Source organism: Cavia porcellus, unplaced genomic scaffold (assembly GCF_034190915.1).
Source record: "Cavia porcellus strain 051 isolate PalLab524CR breed Dunkin Hartley unplaced genomic scaffold, mCavPor4.1 scaffold_14, whole genome shotgun sequence".
Taxonomy (NCBI): domain Eukaryota; kingdom Metazoa; phylum Chordata; class Mammalia; order Rodentia; family Caviidae; genus Cavia; species Cavia porcellus.
The window spans coordinates 17463847-17487145 of record NW_026947497.1 but is presented as its reverse complement, the minus strand read 5'-3'; the positions used below and the strand labels follow the sequence as shown (position 1 = coordinate 17487145).

The 23299-nt window shown below is 35.9% G+C and overlaps 1 long non-coding RNA gene across 1 annotated transcript in view; it reads right to left on the bottom strand.

Annotated features, from left to right (window-relative positions):
* Positions 1-21757, bottom strand: part of LOC106029190 (uncharacterized) — a 33180-nt gene extending 11423 nt beyond the window's left edge. Inside the window, exons 1-2 of the long non-coding RNA XR_001202859.2 lie at positions 21643-21757; positions 18760-18953 (exon numbers count right to left, since the gene is read on the bottom strand). This is a non-coding gene — a long non-coding RNA (uncharacterized LOC106029190). The remainder of the gene's footprint in view (positions 1-18759; positions 18954-21642) is intronic.
* Positions 21758-23299: the final 1542 nt, after the last annotated feature.

Sequence of the window (23299 nt, the reverse complement as noted above, 5' to 3'; positions counted from 1 at the left end):
GAAGCTGACTGGGCTGATGGAAATGCGGGCTTAGAATGGTGAGAATTTTTTGAGAGTTAACAACTGTGGACATTTGTGTAGTAATCAGTTCCTCAGTGTTGGTTAATGCGGGGTACTAATTAGACAAATGTTTTCATTTTGTGAAAACTCTAAGCTGACACTTTGATTTATGTACTATTCTGTATTAAAATATAACGCACTTCAAGACAAATTTACTTTAAACTAAGGAAAAACACTCAAAAAATCTAAACTAAGCGAAGTTTAAAAGAGCATTTAAATATAGCTTGGAGGCTATTAGTGGTGCCGTCTCCTACAGCTAATGATATCAAGCATCATTTTAGCCACTCACTAGGTCAAGAGTCTGTTCAAATATTCAAATTTTATTAGGTCACTTTCTTTATTGTTATTAAGGTGTGAGTTCCTCCTAAATTCTGGATACAAGAATTGTCAGGTAAAAGTTTTATACTATTTTCTTCCAGTCCGTTTTGAATTTTCATTTTCTTTGTCGCATTTTTTTGAGAGCAGAAGTTTTTAATTTTCGACAACTCTAACTTTCATGTGGTTCTTGCTTTATAACCTACCAGATCTTTCCTACTGTAAAATCACACAGGTGTCCTTTGATATTTCCTCCTAGAAATTTTGCCATTTTTATCTAAAGTTGAGTTCTTTCATTCTGAATTCATTTGTAATGTGATAGAAAATAATTATAGAAATCAACTTGTTCCTATATGGACACTACATTTTTCCAACACTATTTGTTGAAAACATTTGTATTCCCCATTGAAGGAGCTTGCCACCTTTGCCAAAATATCAAAAATCTATTTACACATCCTTTTTCTAACATCACACTTTATAATAACCTTTAAAATACATTTTGAAATCTGCCAGCTTAAGCTCTCCAACTTTATTCTTTTTTAAAACAGTTTAGGCCACTCTGGAATCTCTACATTTCCCCATCAATGTTGTAATCACAGCTTCCTGTTACGTGTACTGATTGTGTTAGGTGTGTGTGTGTGTGTGTGTGTGTGTGTGTGTGCGCGCACACGTGAGTAAACCCAATACTTTGGCTTAGGCCACTTTCTTTGAAGAAAATTGCACGTTGAGTCTTGTGAATCATCTCCATTTTTTCAAGTTTCTTAATTTTTTCTTACAAATATTTTGTAATTGTCAGTATACCAGCTTCATACCTCAAAGTATTTTATATGTAGATATTGGAAATAGCATTATTTAATGCTAATTTGCAACTGTTCATTTCTAATAAAGAAGTAATTAAGTTTTTGACATTAGCATGAACTCGAACTAGCAGCTTTTAAAGATATGTTCCTTGGGATTGTTCTTGTAAATGATTATGTTGTCAACCAAAGACAGCTCCCTTCCTTTCATCTCACAGCTTGTGCCTTGCTTTTCTCTTTCGTGACTTGTACTATCTGTTGCTTTTTGAGCAATGTTTAATAGAGCTCTGCAGAGATTTTAGTTCTCGCTCTGAGCAGCTGTCATTAAGTAGGATGTAAAATATAGGTTCATAGATATCCTTCAGGTGAAGAAGTTTAAGTCAATTTCGTAGTCCTTTTGTGCTAAACACTATGTTGTTAAATTCCTTACATCTATGTTTTTAAGAAATTGTATGATTTTTCTCCTTTATTTCTGATAAAATTACAAATGAAAAAAATAATTAAAATGTTTAATCAGCCTTGCTTCTCTAGAAACCAAACTTTTCTCAGTCTTTGAGTATTATCTTCTGTGTATATAGCTAAATTTTCTATTAATGACTTTTGCAATTATTTTCATGAGAAGTATTGATCTTTCTCTAACATCTCTAGCTTTGATATCACGATAATGTGAGTCTAATAAAAAGACTTGGAAAGTGCTTACTTTTCCTCTAGTTTTTGAAGGGATTTGGGTAAAATTGGGGTTGGTATTATTTCCTTTAAACATTTGCAAAAATTTCTACTGAATTTTCCATAGTTTTATTTTTGGAAAAAATTAATTATGAATTTAATTTATTTGATGCATAGATATGATCATATTTGAGCTAGTTCTCTTTTGGTCAGTTAATCTGTGTTAACTTGGCATTTGCTTGTATAAATCCAACTTGTCAAATTTATTGACAAAAGTTCTTATCCTTTTAATATTTGTAAGTTTTTTAGTGATCTCTTTTTTAATTCCTGACACTTGTCATACGTGTTATTTTCTTTCTTGATCTAAAAACCTAGTGATTGATCAATTTCATGGATTTTTTTTTACAGAGCTGCCCTCTGTGTATATTGAGTTCTGTTTTGAAGTTTATTTTCTGCTCTTATTTTTGTTATTCCCTTTCTCCTATTTTCTTGATAGAACAGTAGGTTTTTCTTATATTAGTAACTGAACTTTAGTTTGCCCCATAATCTCAGATTTAGATGCATCTAAAAAAATTTTATCCATTTTTCTTTTATTGTTACCCAACTCAAAATATTTTTCTTTTCTCTTTATGATTTCTTGATATAGTATGATGATTATGTAAAAATATGTCATTTAATTTGCAAAATTATGTTATTTAATTTTTAAATCTTATGTAGTTTTACTTATCTTTCAGTTGTGTGTTTCTTTAAGTTGTAGTTAGACTGCATATGTAATTTTATTTTAATTTTTAGAAATACTATTTGTTTTATGACTGAGCAGATGGTCTCTTTTGGTGGGTTTGAAATATATACACGAGATGAATAAGTATGCTGCTATTTTTTTTACCATTTGCCTATCAATTACTGGGAAAAGAATGTTGAAATATACAGCTATAATCGTGGGTTTGCCTTTTTTTTGGTTCACATTTGTTTTGTGTCTTTTGAAGGTGTTTAATGTGAACATACAAATTTACAGTGATCGTCTTCATGTGTTCATCTTTTTACTTTTATCTCTGGTTAATCTTTGCTTCTAATCTCTGGTAATACTCTTTATCTTGATGTTTATTTTATGACTACTCCAGCTTTTTTATGGATCTTGTTGAGAAGAGAATGTTTTCCAACCTTTTATGTTTAACATACTTGCGCTTTTACACTTAAATTATATAAATACAGATAGCACACAAGTGAGTTTTGTGTTTATATTCCATCTGTTAAACTCTTACTATCAATTGGAGTTTTCAGAACACATAGAGGTACTGTAATCATTAATATTGTTAGATATAAGCTTATCATCTTGGTCTTTTCAATTTTACCACTGCTTTTATTATATTATTTGCTATTATTCCTTTTTGCTCTTTTTGCCATTTTTTCAGGCTGAATTTTTTCAGTTTCCTATAATTTGTACTGTGATTATTATAGTTAGACTATTATAAGTAGTTGCTTTAAGATTTATAATATATAATGTTTATCACAGTCTATTTGGAAATAGTATTCTGCTCATTTGTATGTAAAATGAATTTCAAGGGTATTACCATTTTCATTCCTGTGTTACAATCTTCATACAACTTACATTGTATATTTTATAACCCACAATATATTGTTATTTTTAGACACGTGAGCACTGTGCTTATATATTTAAGCAATGGCCAAGGTATTATCCAAAATAGATACGATATTTTATCATCTTTTTGGCAATGTATTAAAGCTCCACTTTTTCTACATTTTTACCAACACTTGGAATTGTTAGTCTTTCCAATTTAAGACAGCTTAATTGGTATATAATGCTACTTAATGACAGTTTTAATTTTCATTTTCCTAATGACAGTAGTGTTGAGTATTTTATGAGCTTGTCAGCCATTCACATTATTTTTTATGAAATGTTCAATCTTTTACCTATTTCTTAATTATATTGTCAACTTATTTACTAAGTTACAGAATGTCCTTATCACACACCCACTCACACACAAAGCCCTTGTGTCAGATACATTTACAAACATTTTCTCCCATTTTGTGAATTTTCTTTTCATTGTCTTCACAATAATGCTTTTTGAAAACTGAAAGTTTTAATTTTCATAATGTGTAGTTCATTAAATATTTCATTTATGGATTATAATTTATATCTTATCTTATAGAGCTTGGCCTACTTTATGGTCATAGGGATTTTCTCTTTTCTTCTAAAAGTTTTATGAATTTAGCTCCTAAGTTTAGGTCCATTTCTTATTTTGAATTAGTTTTGTGTACAGTATAATGTTTGTTGTAGTTTTTATTCATTGTTGACCCTGTTGGAAGCTAGCCCACAGTGCACACTGGACTTTAGGGTTGGAAGGCCAGCACTGCTTTTCCTCCCTTACAACCAGCAATACCAGTGTTCGGATTTGATGGGAAAGAGCACTAGAGGGTCCTGTACGGAATAATGTAAGGGCTGAGATTTATTTCTCCATATGAATAACTGTTACTCTAGTACAATTTGCTGAAAAGACTATTTCTTTCTCTCACTAAACTTTGCTTTTTAGTTTTTTGTTTTGTTTTTGTACTGGGAATCACATTCACGGTCTTACACTTGCCAGGCAGGTGCTGTGCTGCTGAGCTACATCCCTGAGCCCTCTCACTGAATTTTATACCTACACTGAAAAATCAATTGATTATACAAAAATTTCTATTTCTGAATGGTTATTTCTGTTGAATTAATCTATTTGTCTGTCCTTTGCCAATATTATTCTATCTCTACTATTTCAGACAATAGTAACACTGCAAGTTTTAAAATTTTTTTGAAATTCTAGATCCTTTTAATATCCTAACTATACAATAATCTTGTCTATTTTGACCTACTCTCATTTTTAAAGAATTTTTTGGTAGTTATAGAAATTTAAATTGACAACTTTATTTGCCCGTCACTACTCTAGAAAAGTAAATTCATTGTCTTCTAGCATGCACAGTCCTGATGAGAAATCTGCCATACATTTTCATCACTCCCCTGAATGTGACCCGTCTTTATTCTCTTCCTACTTTTAAGATTCCCTCTTTAACACTTTTTTACCAGTTTGATATCAGTACAACAGCAAGGGTTTAATTATGTTCATTTTACTTTGACTTTTTTTCTTCTGGAACTATAAATTTATTTATAGTTTCTTTTAATAAATTTGCAAAAATGTTGGTCAATGTATCTTAAAATGTTTATTCTATTCCTTCCCTTTTCCTTCTGAAATTCTAACTATATGTATGTTAGATAAGTTGATATAAATAGTTGATATAATTATTGTATAAGCTATAATTATTATATCATATATTTTTTATTTCAAGAGAAAGAAACAAAAAATGGAGAAGAAAGGTAGAAATAATACAGAATTACAGAAAAATAAACAGTAAGAAATCACCAATTGATAAGTTACATTTTGTCATCTTAGAAATAGTTGTTCAGGTTACAAAATTAAAGTATGTAAAGTGATATTCAAATAGTGGCATTCAAATAGTGACACTGCCAACAGTTCTGCTCAATGATCCAACAAAAACTTAGTAATATGGTTATCAGTCCTACACACTTGTTTTTTATCTTAAAGAGGGTAATATTAAGCATATCAAAACAGTTCAAAAAGAAACAATTTAAAGAAATACAGATTTCAAAGCAAGTCCACAGGAGATCTTCACTGTTTATCTAATTGTCTCTAGTTTTCTTCCAAATAGTTGTCCCCATCATCATACACATTGAGTACATACTGCATATTATAGAACTAATCAAATTGTTACAGGATGATGAAGGCTTTTTAGGTCTTCAAGATCTGACATTGGGAAAGACAATAATGACTCCAATAGTGACCCTCATTCTTTTCGTAGTAGCTGTCCTTATCTTTACATATGCTAAAATTGAACTTAAAGAGACTAGACTACTATCACTCTGATCAGTGAATAATAGTATTGCTAGATTTTATATCATAATGCTCCAGAATTAGCCTTGGGTTTCTTATGTCTCTTCTTCTTCAGAGTATCTGTTCATTACATCTTGCATTATGTAATCTGTTCTTGTAAAGAGTTTAAAAAATTCTTCCCATCTGTAAATTTCTACATATGTATCTATCCTCTCTGTATTTTTGGGAAAAACAAATAATAACAAGACAGCAAAACAGAGTGTTAGAAAAACATGCAATGAAAGACACATAAGACCATAATATTAGGTGATCTACCGTAGTTACTATGCTTTCTCTTGTTATTTTCAATAGACTTGTCCACATCATCAGACTTAATATAGTTAAGCATAGTATTATATAGCTATTTTTATAAAAACATAAATTTGGAAACATTGTAGGACTTGAGAGCTGTTAATAATCAAAACCAGTATGGATATCTTTTGCATCTTGTCATCTTCAGAGTAGTTGCCTCTACTTTTAGACTTGATACTCTGATATCAAATTTGAATAAAATCAGCCAAAGCAAAACTGAGGTCTAACAACTCAGATTCAAATAAGATCAGTCATAGTGAGACAATGTAAGTAATACAGGATTTCAGTTTAAGTTACTAGGAAATTAAAAATAGTTACCATAGCTATTTTTGGGTTAGATGTTTGTGCCCTCAAATCTGATATGAGTGGACAGACCAGAACAAAATAAATTCAAACTAAACAGAGCGATAAGATTACTATGACTTTTAAATCCTGAAACACTATTAACAATGACCTCTGCCTTTTTTTAGTGTATCAAAGCTATCTATATTAAAGATTATAGCTTACCATCTCTGCCTCATGTCTGCTACTCCACTTTACTGATATAATTTGTCCACTTTACTCCCGCATTCCACTGTCTTCCCCGTTCATTGAGGCCTCTCTGCCACTGTTGCTGGGATCCTAGTATCCCTTCCTCTCTCTCTCTGGAATGTCCTTCAGCACTCTCTGTAGGGTTGGGTTGGTGGCCATGAACTCGCACAGTTCTTCCTTGTCTTGGAAAGATCTTATTTCTCCATTAATTTTGAGAAAGAATTTTTCTGGGTTTATCAGTCTTGGTTGCAAATTATTGTCTTTCAGGGTTTGGATAATTTCTCCCCAGGACCTTCTCAATTTTAGAATTTGTGTTGATAAGTCTGTCATTATTTTGATAATTTTCCCATTGTAGGTAAGCTGCTTCTTTTCTCTGGCTGCTTTTAGTATTCTGTTCTTTGGTGAATTTCTGGAATCTTGATTATTATATGTCTGGGTGTAGATCTATTTTGGTTGTAGGTGGCAGGAGTTCTGTATGCCTCATTTATCTGGATATCATTTCTTTTTCCTATGCTTGGGAAGTTTTCCTTTAACATATCTGTGAATATTCTTTGTAGTTCATTTTTGGTTACTCCTGCTTCCTTGCTCACGTGCTTTATTCTTAAGTTATGTATCCTTTTGTCATCCTCCAGCCTTTGAATTGTTTCTTTCTGTTTCCTTGTTATTTTTAAGAGGTCTTTTCTTTCACTATCATATATCATAATTCTCTCTTCAAGTATCAAAAGTCTAACTTTAGTTTCTGTCAAGGAATTTTGCCAGTTTTCAATGGAGTTTTTAGTTTCCTGGTAATCTCTTTGGATCTGTTTCATATAGTTTAGGTTATGTTTAAATTCTTCATCAGAGGTTTCTCTTTTCTGATTTCCTCCGTTCTTCCATCTGTGTTCTCTTGGGAGGGGCTTATGATTTCTTTAATTAATCTCTTTATATCTTGCCTCACTTGGATCAGAAGTACAGTTTTAAATTCATCTATGAGGTCATGAAGATATTTCTTTATATCGGCTGATGCTGTGTCTAGTATTGGATGATTACTGTGCTAGTTCTCTTCTGTATTTACCTCTCCTGGGCTTATTTTCCCAGGTTTGGCAGCTGGAGGTTTTTTTTTTTTTATTTCTACCTCTTGTCATGTGTCTGGTTTCTTTCAGACTGGTGCATCCTGGGGGTCCCTGGGGGTCTCTGATCCTCTCCGTATTGCTTAGGGTCTTTCTGTAGCATGCTGACTGGAGTTTTTGCTGCCCTCCCCAATTTGCTGTTATCTGAGGTAGGTGGGGATGCAGTGATGGTGCAGGCTAGCCTCCAGCCTCTGTGCCAGTCAATCCACAAGTTAGGCTGCACCTTGTGGACATCACAGTCACAACAGTTTTGTATCTGCTTATTGGGTCCCAACCAGAGGCGTGATTCAGCCCCAGCAGATCCCACCAGTTCTTCTTGCACCAGGAGCGGCTGACTGATGTCACCGCAGCACAGGGCTATGCCCACATTCAAGATGTCCTCCACCAGACTTCTCTGCAGTAGGGGGACTATCTGATACCACCGCAGCGCCAGGCTCTGCCCAATTTCAAGATGTCCTCCACCAGACCTCTCTGTGCCAGGGGTGACTATCTGATGTCACCACAGTACCGGGCTCTGCCCAACTCCAAGATGTCCTCCACCAGTCCTCACTGTGTCACTGATGCCAATGTGGCGCTGGGCTCTACCCAGTTCCAAGATGTCCTCCAGCCAGTGACAGCAGCTGTGGGACCCAGTCCCTAGTACTCACTGGGACTCAGTGCAGATCTTCCTCTTGGGTCCACTGCACACTGTGCCACATGTCTTCACTGCATTCCCAGCACAGTGTGGATTGGTCAGAAAACTGCATGGTGTCCGGCTTCAGAGCCCAGGAGCCTCTCACAGTCTCCTCCAGCACAGCCAGGTGGCTTTGGCTGCTTTGCGGGACCCCAGGTCTTAATTTCCAGCAGTCACCGAGAGCCAATACAGCTTTTCCCATTGGATCCACTGCTCACTGTGCCGCATCCTCCTGTTAAGGGCTGGGATTCGCAGACTCTCATTATCGGCAGCTGTGGTCTGAGCATGACCTTAGATCCTCCGGGCGTGCCTAGTACAGCCGGAACCGGTCTCTGGTCACATCAGCTCTCCACCCGTGCTTTTCCTTCCTCTTCCTAGTTTTATTTTTCCCTTTGGTTTCCGCCTTGGTTAATAAGAATCATTATCCATTACTCTGGCCCTCTCCATGTTGTCATATTCTAGCATCTGATCTGATTTCTCTGCAAAGACTCTGCACCCAGCCCTCTAGTAAGCCGCCATTCCTATCGTATATTATATATTACATATTATATAACTATTATATATAATATAATTACTATATATGATAAAAGTAGTTAAATTAGTTGATAAGTTGTAAGGTGTTAATAATTTTGCTATCTTTTTAACTCAGATCTGCTCTTTTGCCTGACTTTTTCTTTTTTTGGGTCATGTTTTCTTATTTCACATATGCAGCAATATTTTACTGGTTTATGTAAATGACATCTTTACAGATTGTATTAAGTCAGATAGACAGCCCTATGAAGTTATCTGGATTACTCTGCCTGCATGGTTCCTTCCTCTTTCATAGCTGCTGTATAAGTTCTAGCTGCCGCAGCTCCCCCAAAGACTGAATTCACTTCATGAATTCACTGATATAACCAGCTGTATTGGATTCCTTTGTTTATGCACAATAGAAATTACCTTCAGACAGAAAGCCTGGTGAAGGTATGGCTTATCTCTTTTGTTTCTCTTTTCAAGTATCATGTGATTGTTGCCAACCATCAAGTACCATCAAGGTGTTATTTCCCAAACTTTTTTCAGTTTCCTACTTATATACGATTGGAGGGTATTTACATATTCTTATTTTCTCTCATGGTCAAATTCTAACATAATTTAGAATGCACTTTGACTATAGAAAATCCTGTATACTTTTAAAATATTATAATAAAATGAAATAAAATTTGCTAAATGGAAGAAACTAAACTTCTTTTAATTTTAAGATTGGGGAGAATTGGTCACAATTATAAGTTTCCTGACTTCTCTCTATAGCTGGCATCTGTGTGCAGCCTAGCATGGTGGAGAAGGGAGAGATCTTTGGTCCACACTATGTCTACAGCTAGGATGTTCCTTTCCTCCCTTGTCATCCTACACCAATGCCTCCTGAGGTGTGACTGGTCCGATTTAGTTGAATGGCCTTAAGGTGCCATGTGTTGTTGATGTCTTGGGATTTCGTCATCTCCTTTAGTACTAAGGTCCCCATAGTAGCGTTTTTTCTGATCTGCTGTTTGTCTAAATTCCATGACCCTTTTCGTGAGCTCAAGAGCCATCAGCTCATTTTCTTCATGATGCCACAGTGTGCAGAATTCTTTGAGGCAGCCTTCAAATGTGCTCTCAGACACGGTTCCTTTGCCTAGAGACTGCAAAACATCCACATCCCTGGCTTAGCTAATGAGTTTACAACAGCTTTATCGTTTCCTCCCTCAAAGACACCAACACACAAGTAGATGAGTCAGATCACTTCTCTCTGTCTTTCTCCACTTCTCTTTCTTTCAGATTCTGCTCTTCTTAGAGAAAGGCAATTTTCCCTCTCATAAGGCATCTCCCCTCACAATGTGCTGGCTTTCTTTATACCACATCTTCTTTTAAAGACAATACTCTAAGACTCGAGTGAATCATGCCAACTTTTGAATGTAAAGGGAAGTTTTTGGAACTTGTAAAAGACTTTCATTTAAATAAAATGTGGCTTTATAACTAAATTCTTGGAATGGATTTAAAAAGATGTCATTCTGAGAACACAAATAAAATGAAATAAAATAAAATAAAAGCCTTCTTTGTTCTAGACCCACCTTCAAGCTGAAGCAATTGATGTTATTGATTCAACAGATGTGAAAACAACTGAGTACCTAAGTACAGGAGATGAGAAAGTGCTGACTTAATGCCTAAGAAATATTGTTTCCTTTATCTGCTCTATTATAAAACTTTGCATAAGAATTGACTTTCATTGTATCCTTCTCCTGCTTTTGAGATCTATATGGCCAGTTATAATAAAATAGAAGGATTCAAAATCTATAGACTACAGAAGGTGCATCAAGTTTATCTGTTTTAATTCCCACAACTGCCCTATACAGTATGTATTATCTGACTCCTTCCTACTTTATAGAAGGGAAAGCTGAGACAAAGAAAGGATAAGTAACTTGTCCAGGATCACAATTTATTGTGGATAAATTTAATCTCAGAATCTTTCATTCTTGGCATGTTCAACAATAAAGTGAGAATAAAATTATAGTAAAATAAGTGAAGCAATATGTGTAATAATTGAACATAAGTATCCAAGATGCAAATTAACTTGGTTCAAATTCTAAATTCCTGTGTTATGGTGACTTTGAGCTTCTTGACCTCACTGTCCTTCAGTTGCTAGAGTAAGAAGGATCACTCAATCAATGTGACCTCCTTTTTAAGGTCTACTGCACTTCATCTGAAATCTTCAGGCAAGGTAAATATTGGAATTTGGAAGCTTTCACGTTTTAGAAAGGCAATATCAAATGTAACCCAGTGGTCTCAAGAAAACACCTATGACCAAGCATTACGATTTACGACTCAAATTCTAAGAATAGGGTCTGGGGATTTAGCTCAGCGGCATAAGCGCCTGCCTTGCAAGCCTGTGGTCATGAGTTCAATCCCTGGTACTGGTAAAAATACAAAAAAAAAAAAAATCTAAAGAATAGTCACCTAATTAGGACAAAGACTAAAAAGAGCCTCACATCAGTGCAGGCCAGGTTTTGCTGTCAAGCCAGTTACTACAAATGTTTGTTAGTAGTGATATTTTTATTTTAGAATTTCAGATGAGACATTATCGACTGCTGTGCTTGCCTGTATTAAACTGGATGATATTTGTAAGCTAAACTGAGCACAACGCTTGGCCCATAATAAGCTCTCCACTGAGTAAGTGTGCCATTGATATTGAAATTTTACTATTAGCTATTATATTGACTCCACAAAATACTGTCACAGAAGCATTTCCATAATTTATATAGATTCTCCTAAATATTCCATGGGTAACTTTCTGTGAAGTTCTCAAACTTTCTTATTCTATCGTATTTTGTACCTTGGCATGAAGCTCACCTGTCCCTGTATCTTTGTCACCTTCCTTGGTGAACAGACCTTTATTCCACCCCCACCTTTTCCTTTATGATAGCATCAGTCAGAGTAAAAGGAAGAACATGAACTCAAGAATGCAGAAGGAAAGATGAGATGATGTCTGCAGCTAACTGCACATTTGCTCTGGACTCTGTACTACTTCAAATACTACCTCATTTAATCCTCTAAACTGCTCTGTGGTATGGGTATTAAATTCCCATTTTACAGACTAAGAAGTTGAGACACAGATATTGATAGTCTTTTCAGGGACTTTAGAAAAAAGTTCCTAAAATGTTCATGTACTTTCCCCACCCTGTGCCATGAGAATCAATTTATTTGCATTTTCTGAAGGATAGACATAGTTCCAAGGTCTAAGACCCACTGAGCTTATACATGTGAAAATGCTAGATATTTGGGTGGATTAATGAATGCTATCAGATTCCAGATTCTGGCAGGATTTATTTTCAAGTCCTTCCTCCCCATGCACCCATCTAGATAGTGTAACATCAGTCACTCAGCCAGGATGGGTATTAAAAGGCTATCCCAACAATAACAAATCTGTTATTGAAAGCTTGAGGCTTCAACATTTCCTACATCTCACCGTCAGCATTTTCCTACTTGTTTTCTAAGTATGATTTGTGTGTCTCTCCAGTCTGTCACCTTCATCAGATTAAGAACTCCCTTCATAGCAAACGCTATGCTTAGCTCCCCTTTCTATCTATCTCAAGCTACAATGGCTTACACGTATTGACATCTTAATATCCTTTTGATGAAACAGGAACTAAAGATGTATCTCAAGGGAAACCTCAGAATGGCATTTCAACCTCAATTGTGGCCTTATTTTGCACACAAGTCAGATTGAAAATTATCTACAGTCCTACCTTAATTCAAGCTTCTGAAAATGAAGCATCTTGGATTAGTTATCACATAATTATAAAAGAAAAATTTAAGAATTATTATAAATATTTCTTCAGGCAAATATTTACTTAATGAACCCTTCCCACTATCTCAAAATAAAGAAAATATCCAGTGCCCTACATTTCCTCCAGTTCCTGTGGGTGTGAAGCTTAACTGTGTAGAAATAGGTGGCAGCTGGAATCTCCAAATAAAGCCAGTTCAAAAGTAACTTTTAGAGGTGCTGCAGTGCTCCTTGTTTCATTATTTTGCAGGATAACTTCCTTATAAAACAAATATAAAAATGATAGTGTAAAAGCTCATTTTTAATAACATGTCTTTATCCCAGTCATCCATGGAACGTGTGTTGCGTGGCTGTTTAACTTGAGTTTTAATTTCCCCCAGAAAATGAGCTTTGCCCTTTTTTCCTTTAGTACAAAGTTTATTTGTATGAGAGATTGGAGCCTTATGGAATATTGGCACTATTCATTTCCTTGTGGGATAATGAACGCCCAAATAAATCTATGCTTCCGTATTCACTCAGAAGGGGTCAGTAGGGTCATGTAGAAGGATTTAGGGATAGAAATAAGAGACTTGGGAAGTTCAAAGACTCTTAGACTACAAAGTACAGACCAAGGACAGTAGAAATGTTTTAAACAATAATCTTCACACAAGTGAAAAGGTAGCAATTGTCTACATGGAAAAATGATTACTGGACTTTGTGGTGGTCACTAGATGAAGAGGCAGGGCACCAGCAGGGTCCCCAGCTCTCTGTGGTGCTGCTGATGTGTCAAGTTGCATAACCTTCCATTGAACAACGTGAATAGGGTTTGAATTTTTGGTTACTAAGCAATGAGAAATGAAAGACATTGCTTTTCATTTTTTCTTTTCTGTATTTTTTTTCAAGGCCATGTCCACTTATCCCACTACATATTTCAGGTAATAAAAAGATACCAAAGATTTCAAGATAAAAATCATATGCCTTACCCCAACATTGACTCTTAAGATTCTCAAAATTACATTTTAGAATTCCTGCCAAATGAGTCTCTTAAAATGGCAATGTTAATCTAATAATAGCTTTAGATTTTATAATGAAATAGTTCCACAGAATGTATTTGTAGACATTCTTAGATCTTTTAAAATCTCAAAGCCTATTTTAAAATTATATCTAGTAACTGACTTTTAAAAAAATTTTCAAGTAAAACACTGAAAATTAAAGAGGATAAATCAATTATTTAAGGTTGTTCAATAAAAGGCAAAAATTTTAGAACAAAAGCAAGAGTTTCTATTCACCTCATCAATAATAAATCTAAATTTAAGTTAAAGAATAGTAAGCATAATAGTATAGTTTCTGTTTCACCTTGTATGTGGTAAACACTAAATTTTAACTCAAATATATTCTCTGTGAACTTGTAAAATCTATTCTTGTTAAATGGTCAAGTGTTTACAATATACATTGGCTTGCACAACCCACTTTTAAATTTTTTCCAAGAGGCTATTAAAAGAGAAGATAAAGCATAAAAAAATGGGTGGGACATTCTACAGTTTTCAGTTGAAAGGAACAGCACTTCCTTTTCTCATGATACCCAAAGCTCGTTGGACAGTTGGACACATTTGATAAAAATGTGTCTCACCCTCCAGCACACGAGTTATGTTAGTTTTCCCAGCAGCTGACTGCAATAGTCCTCCTGGGGGCACTCAGCTGACCATCACATCATTCCATTCCCAAGCCCAAACCCTCCTTTCTTCTCTCTTTTCATAGGAAGGGATATCAGTTTCTAAAGAGAAAAGATAGCAATTGTCTACATGGAAAAATGACACTCCCAACATGGCAAGCGGAAGGTTGCGAGTTTGATTCTCAGTTAGAAGAAGAAGAAGGAGAAGGAGAAGGAGAAGGTAAATGGAGACAGATGCTCAATTTGATGTTATTTTGACTTCTGTTTCTTCAATTACCAGAATGAACAGTTGAAACTTTCACTCTAAAAAAAAATGCTCCAGTTACTACATTCTTCTCCTAAGAATTCCATTAGATTGACAGTAACACATAAGCTTGAGGGATAACTGAAATAGAATTAGCTCGCTAAGCCAGTTTCTTTTTGATACTATACTTCCTACAGAAGAAAGATTCACCCCCAAGTTACAGAGGCATGGAAAAGCGTGTATGGTAAAGGATGCTTTTTGTGCCTTGTGACTCCGGAGGATTATTTTGCAGCCTGTGGAGTGAGGCTAGAGAAATGGAGTTGAAGTTGCTTTAGTGTCTAGATTCCACTGATAATTTTTAAGCTAAAAATACCATAGAGCAAGGTTAGAAATGGTAGTAGGAGAAGTTTCAAGAAAAATATTCACTCAACTGTTTACCACTGAGCTGATCAAACAAAACAGATTGGAGGCCATTTTCTTCCAAAGAAGAAAAAAGGATGTTTACATACTTAATTTTTCTCTTCATCTGCATCCAAGTAAGAAGAATGTAAGGGTTTAAGCCCGGTTGAGGTTTCCAGTAATTCCCTTTCAGTGAAGATTTCAGTGAGAAATTAAGGAAACCAAAAGTAAGGCATGGAAGTCACTGTAATCAGAATGTGGGAGATGAGGAGAAGAGGCTGAAGATACAAACCAATAAATTAAAAAGGGAAATAATCCCCAAAATATAAACTGCTTCTTTTTACTAGTTATTGTCACCACTGGCTCAACGCTGATACATTTAAGGAAGTGGCTTTTGTCCAGCACAAGCACCAAAATCACCCCTGGAGACCTTCATCACCCTGCTGCTGACATCCCAGCTTACGTTAAGTTAGAATCTCTAGGAGTGGGACATGAGTATGGGTTTAAAAAAGAGAAAAAGAGTCAAACAAAAAATAAAAGCTCCCCAGTTACTCTGAAGCACATTTCAGCCTAAGAACCGCTTCTCTACTGTAATTCTCACTGTCCCCCAGGCCTCACCATTTTGTGCTCACAAAGAACCATATAACGCAGGTGCTCAGGTTTCACCACCCTCCACATGTAGCTGCAGTGTCTTATCTGCCCCTTTGCGTGGTCCTTACAAGCACAGAACTGAGTTGGCAAGCGCTCCTCCCAGATCCTCTGCCTGGCAGCTCATATTGAAGGTCTGACCAGTTCAGGCACTTCTGTGCAGTCAGTTGTTGGCCCAGAGTGCTGAATTCTGTTCTGATTCTCCCAAATGGCAGACCTTCGATCCCAAACAACTTCTGATGTTTCAGAACCAGGCTGTATGAGGCCTCCACGGGGTGAAAAGTAACGGTGTTCCCTCACTTTTATCCTGCTTCGTCACCTTGGTCCCTCTGCCACTTGATAGGCACCTCCAGGGAGGGAAAACACGTTTCAGATTCTTCTTGCAGACTCTGGCTCTATCAGGCTCTACCAGACAAAGTCCATGGAACTCACTAACTAAAGAAACAACCCCTTGTCTGCTCATTTCTCTGTCCATCTATGACCCCCGACATTTTTCTCATTGAAGATACTTTGATACTCTGTCAATTGCTTCACCCACGCAGCCTCTTATGGTGTTTGGCTGTACCTTTTACTAAAGGGACACAACAATTCCAAGTCTTAATTTGTATTGAGGTGATAGTGCCTTTACAGTAGCAATTCCTCTGAGACAATAACTTTTCACTTAATGTTGTAGTCAGAGTTTGCAAGGGAATAGTTAACAGGACACAAAATTTGTAAGATTATTTTACAATATTTAAGCAAAAAGTCAAAATCAGAGGAGTGCAAGAGACCTGTCCACTTGCCAGAGACCTAAAGAACTCAGCTGAGGGCCTGAATCCCACGGCAACATCTTGCACTGAAGACTTAGAGCCCATGACAATGTCCTCTATGAGTCCATAAGGCCCACAACAATGTCTCACGCAAGTCTATATGAAGGATCTGCACTGGGAAGGCCCCAAGGTCTGTGCCAGCAGAGTGATGCATCTGTGAACCAGGCCAAGGGATCTATACTGGAGACAGGAAGCTCAAGGTAATGACCAGAGATCAGTGCTCCTCCAAAGATGACTGCAGCCACCCTCAGCAACAGTGAGGACCTGCACTCCTCTGATGATGGAAGCAGCTTAATTCATCTCAGGAAAATTAGTACCACAAACTTCTTTTTTTTTTCAAATCGGTACCAGGGATCGAACTCATGACCGCACGCTTACAAGGGAGCTTATGCTGCTGAGCTAAATCCCCAGCCCCACTGCCACAAAATTCTATAGCAATAGTATACCATCGTCTCCTCCAGGTCTCTTTTTATGCTGTTGGCAATGTAACCAACCAACCAACCAACCAAGGAGCTACCACACCCAAAACTATACTGACTCAGTTCAGCTGGGTACTCCAAGTTGACCATTAGTTAATCCACCAAACTCAAGCTACCTACAATCTTGATAAATCCAAGTCTTAAGTGACTTATTGAATGTCAATATCTATCACAATCCATAAATGCATTTAACACATGCATGTTGAAACTCAAAGCCTAAGTAGCATTTGGATTATCACATGGATAAGGGGGAAAGGAAAAGATCTGAGAAGACATCTGGTGGGATATACATGTATTCTCAGCTCTTCAATTCAGAGACACTCAGAATCATGGCAACAGTTTATGAGCTCCTTCCTCCTCACACCCATTTTCCACCCACTCTCTTACCTCCTCTCCAACTTCTTGTCATGGTTTTTCGTCTTTTCAAGTAGCTCCACCAACCAGGCAGTCCAAGTCAAGAACTGATAGTCAGATTTGCCTCTTTCTTCTCTTTCCTTCACCTCCACCAGCAAAACTATCACCAAGTGCCATTCATTTTAAACTCTAAATTTTGACTAATTTTATTATATCGTCTCCAGCCCCTGGTGCTAACCTAGGCTGTCATCATGACTTCTTGAGAATATGCAACAAGTAACAACTGAATTTCTAACATCAACTTTTGTACCCTACAAGAATTTTCTAAGGTACAGAGTGATTTTTAAGTGTGTAGTCCTATTGACTTTAAAAATTAAAATATTTATAAGTATCGGAATGTCAGGATCCTCAACTATAAATTGAGGGTAACAATCCCTGCATAGATGATTACTAGAGGAATTTGAAAAAACAGAAGTTATAGACAGGGATAGAGCTCAGTGGCACAAGTACCTGCAAATGCAAGGTACTGAGTTCAATTTCCTATAATACATAAATAAATAAAGAGACAATATTTGTATTAAAATCCAATATTTTGCTTGCATGGGAGTTGTTGTTATTGTTACTTTCTTTCAAAAGCAATTGAGGTATTGTACTTTGGAGAGACAAAAGTTCATTGTAGCTCTAAATTCCCATCATCAAATATTACTGTGAAACAGGGATCTCCCTAAATTTTCAACTTGGTGTCATCTTCTTTTGGTTTCCTATTGATGATAAAATAGCGAGCCAGATGGACACTAATATGAGTCACAAGACTGTGAAAAAGGAAATAAACACACCCTTGTCTTCACACTGCACTTTGCCAGACCCAGGTTTATATTTTTCTCTGTGGGTCATGGATTGCTTATGAATCTCTTGTGCTTGGAAGTCAAAAAGAGTCCAAGCATAAAATGAATCATACTTACAGGGAATTAAGAGAATTCATAGAAGCAACACTCATCTCATTTTAGCCTTGCTTTTTCATTTCATTAGAGCTAAATCTAGGGAGCAAACTATGTATCACCCACAGACAAATGGATAGAGAAAATGTGGCATGTGCACATAATGGAGCTCCTGCTCTGCCCCAAAGAAGAATAAACATGAATCATTTGCGGGAAAACGGATGCACTTTGAGACCGTAATGTTAGATTGTGTGTCTGTAATAAATCAGACACACAAATATCACATGGTTTCTCTTGTAGGAGAAACCCAAAGTAAAAACAAAGAACAAAATAAAAGACAATAGGAGGCAGGGAGATCTTTCACAGAGGGGAAGGAAATCCAGAGAGGAAGGAAGGAAAGAAAGTGGATGATAAAAGGAATTAATGTGCATTGTGCACATGTACCAACTCCACACAAGGAATGTAAACACGATGTATTATACACATATACTAATACAATAAAAAATTAAATTACATAAAGATACGAAGAACACACATACATGTGTACATGTAGTAGCATCTTTCCAATGCTTATGTATATGTTCTGTTCTTTCCTTTATCCTCTTCTCCAGACTCCAAAATTCTTTCTCCACCATCCCACTCTTGAAAAAAGTCCTTAGTTTCCAGATCTAACACACACTCCATCATCCCGGGGTTTCCACAGACATGGGAATCACACCACTTGTTCTTTGATCTGTAATAGATAAACATGTCTTTCTCAATGAATGAAACATGAGTTTACTTGCTTCTTTAAGACAAATAAACAAGTGGATAAAAGAACAAGTAATATTTGAGAACTGCCTGCCAGAATTAGTTCCTGCTGCTTGAATCTCAATGTCTAAATGCGTAAAGTGAAGAAAGAATGTGTATCTTGCTGATTACTATAAAAGATATAAATGAAAAGCCTTCTACTGTGCTTTACACACCGTGGCTGTCATTTTCACCTTAATGAAGTTCAATGATATCCCAAATTTGGAAATTAAAATTGCAAGAATATCCCCAGAGGAAGCATCATAAGGATGTTTCAAATAGTCTGGAGCTCATGGCCCCAATGTACTTGTTTAAAAATGTCATAAAATTGATGATAATTTTCTCCTACCCATTAGACTTTCAAGGTTATATTTGGCTTTATTATGAATTCCAATTCTTGAAAACCTTGGGGGAAAGTCTTCTGTAATATACTATGTCAGTGACAAGCTCTGTTTTTGCTTATTTATACGAAATAGCCTCTAACCTTTAGTCCACAATTCTGTGCAAGATTTATTTGCAAAGTCTCCAGCCAGAGCTAGAGTTCCATGAGTTTAGAGTATACAGGAACTTCCAGCAAATTATTAGGGGTCAGTCCTTCTGATGTGACTTTGATTTCAGCACATTTCTTGACTTATGTTTCAAAAAATACATAAGAGCATATTTTCTGGTGATGACTACTTTCATTTAAAAGTACACCATCTAGAACCAAAACTAAGTTTATTGAATCCATTCCCATATGGATTCCAAATTGAAGTCTTTACAAAATAATAGAATCTTTACATCCTAAGAAGGTTATATCATTTTCAAAATATTTAGTAACCTTAACTGACTCATTTACAAAAAGCATTCAACATTGTCTCCATGGAACAACATGACTCACACATGAGCCCACATTTACCCACTTACCTAACTTTCCTATCTTTTAAAATGTGGAAAAATTCAAGTTCTTTTTGCTAAACAAATTACATGTTATTCTGGGCTGGCAGATAGTTTCCTTGTGACTATTTTAAATATCTTTCTAACCTTATATTCTCCCCAAAAGACAATATTAATTAAAAGGATACTGGCTTTCCATGAAGTATGCAAAGGGAAATTCTGAAAGTATAAAATTCCCCACCAATTATTTGGTATCTTTTTAGGGATTTTCATCATATTATCAGAACTAAAAAAAGGTAAATATATTTGAGAGTCACATTCATTAATATAATTCAATTTGATACTATTCTTGTAGAGCATTAATGAAATTATTCCCTAATTGAAACATTAAAACCTGAAACTTTATGAAATTAAAAATCTATTTCCTGCAACATCTGATTTAACCACAGATCTGCTAATAAGGTAAACTATTGCTTTTTCCTGAGCTTTACTTAAAAATAATATAATCATAAACATGTTGAACTTCTACACTGTTTTAAATGCTTTGATATGCATTATCATTTTATCACACACCTACAAACTTCAACAAATTATTTTGAATTGTTCAAAAGGCAGAGAAAACTATACTCATTTCACAACTTTTATTAGCATTTTTCTCAAAGAGAAATAGGGAATTTTATCCATGTAAATGTAGGTTTTAAACAAATATATCAGTAAGAGGGTTTTCCTTTGAAAATAATATAGTTACCTGCTACTATCAGCATTGATCTGCTTCACCAGTTTTAAATACATCGCTGCTCAGTGTGAATAACACAACAGTGGCTGTGCACTGGGCTGCTAGTGAGTGGCGGAGTGCGAACCAATGAAAAGTACTGGGAACTGGGACCAGAAAGTGCCCAGTGCGTTCACCAAGCCAGGGCAGGAAATGGGCCTTCTGGGGCCACAGATAAGTGCACCTGTGTGTCTTGGTTCCCTTATTTCAGCTCCTATTTTCGTATGCACCACAACCCAGTGCCAAGAGAAAAGCTTTTCCCCAAGTCCCAGAGAAGTCAATAGGTCTGCTGTAGACCTGAGAGGTTGAGGGGTAAGATGACGCTGATTCAGTTAAAGCTGATAATTGAGAATGGGTTTGAGGACTTGAATTTCCTTTCTGTGCTCAAAATAATATTTTATATATTTCTCAAGCATTGCATTGTAAATTGAACAGAAATTGAATATTCCTTGTGTGTCTCTGTGTGTGTGTGTGAGAGAGAGAGAGAAAGAGAGAGAGAGAGAGGGAGAGAGAGAGAGAGAGAGAGAGGGAGAGAGAGAGAGAGAGAGAAAGAGAGAGGGAGACTAGGTATTTTCTAATAGCCTGAGAGATGACTGAAAACTACACACACATATGCACAAGAACAATTAATGGATAGGCAAAAAGACCAATTGAGTTGTAGTAAAGCTAAGTTGAACTATCAAACTAGAAATCTAGTGTCACATCACCAAAAAAAAGTCTTTCACATTAACCTGCCTGAAACCTGACCCATGTTGATAGCCACTTGCATGACTATCAGGAAAAGGGTCACTGATTTTGACTTTTGTTTGATTTAGAAATTGCCCTTTTATGTGTTAAAAAGGAAAGTGATGCTAACAGCTGTATTTCCCTTTAGTCACATCCATCTACCACACACACACACACACACACACACACACACACACACACACACACACAACCATGTGACTAGGAACTGTTTCATACAAGCCTTCACACATCCACTAACCTGAAGATAGGTCAGTGGTCCTGCCTTGGTCTTCCTCTGTCCTCTCAGAGCAGCGGGGCAGGGTTTTGATACATGTACAGACAGACACATAGGCAATCTCCTAAATATTCTTTTGGTTGATGCTCCAGCAAATTCCAGGACACTAAGGATTAACTAGTCACTTTGTTTCTTTTGGAAAGCTCGACTGTAACTGAAGCCCAACATTTTGTTTATCTTCCACTGTTTATCTTCCAAGGAACACACTCAAAATTCACCCATCATGACAAACTACCTGCTATGGAAATACATTTTAATATTGCCAGATCCGAAGGTCTTTTGGAAAAAGAGGGGTTATTTAACTCTCAGAATGTTCTGGTCCTTCATGGAAGTGGACTAAATTTAAGACTCTTGGGGATTTAATAAAAAAGGTTATTGAAGCAGGGTTTCTAGCCACTCATTAGTGTATAAAGTTAAGCAGATGAATCTTTATGGCAAATGGATCTCTGAAACCTATAAATGTTAACAAATTTCATCTCAGCTAATTGCTTTGACCTCCTGTCACAACATCACTTTTTGGAGAACTGCTAAAAAATAGTAAAAGAAAATCTTGCGTTCCAGAGCTCCTGATTTCCCCAGGTCATGCAGTAGTGTGAGTTCTAATGAATAATGCAAAGAATAAAGAAAAGCCAAGATAAGAAAACAAACATCTCCACAAGCTCTCATTAATCATTGGCTGACTGAAATTTGATTATTAATGAGTTCTTTTTTATTCCAATTATTAGCTAGAGAAAATATAAAGCACTCTACAACATGTTTCAATAGAGATTCTCCCTTAAAATTTTTCCTTAAAATTTTCAGCATCTCTTTTTGGTCCTAAATGAATATGAAGATTAGAACTGTTTAAAGTAATACATGATTAAGAAACAATTAGTAAAATTTTACTTTCTTCTTTATACTTTCCAAGAAAGCAAATAGGAAATAAGGGAATGCAGTGACTTTATTGCTTATCTCAATGGATGGATTTTTGGCATTTAAACATAAATAACTCTAAAGTGATGTAAATGTTATATTCAAAATACATGTTCTGAGAAGACAGAGAATATGTTATATAAATAATTCCAATTACATTGTTAGCCTTCTTTTGACTTCCATTTGATTCAATTAACATTAACTACTCAACATTTATTAATCACATATCATAGGTTAGATATTTACATTTAATATTGATGAGTCTTTCGTATGTACATGTTTGTAGTACAAGAAGTTTAGATTCTTCTTAGGGAGTAGTTTATGCACATAACACATTTCGATTCTTTCTTGGGCCCTTTCTTCCTCTCAATTATCCCCTTTTCTTTGTCCTAGGTCCCTTTTCCCCATTTTCATTATTGTTGTTATTATTATTAGTCTATGTTTATGTTCACACTAGGTATTTGGCCCACGTATATGATGCATCTTAGATCTCTGTACCACCAGCTTTCTTCTCCCACTCCTCTCGGCCTCTGCCTCTTGGGCCCTTTCCCATTTACCAAAGATTTATCTCCCTGTTTCCTTTCATCAGTCTTTTGTTTTGCTTTTTGTTTGTACTCTGAATTATTTAAATGAGAGAAACCATATGGTCTTGAATTTTCTTGTGAAACCCAGATGATTTCAAGCAAGGGTTATTGGAGAAAGCCAATGA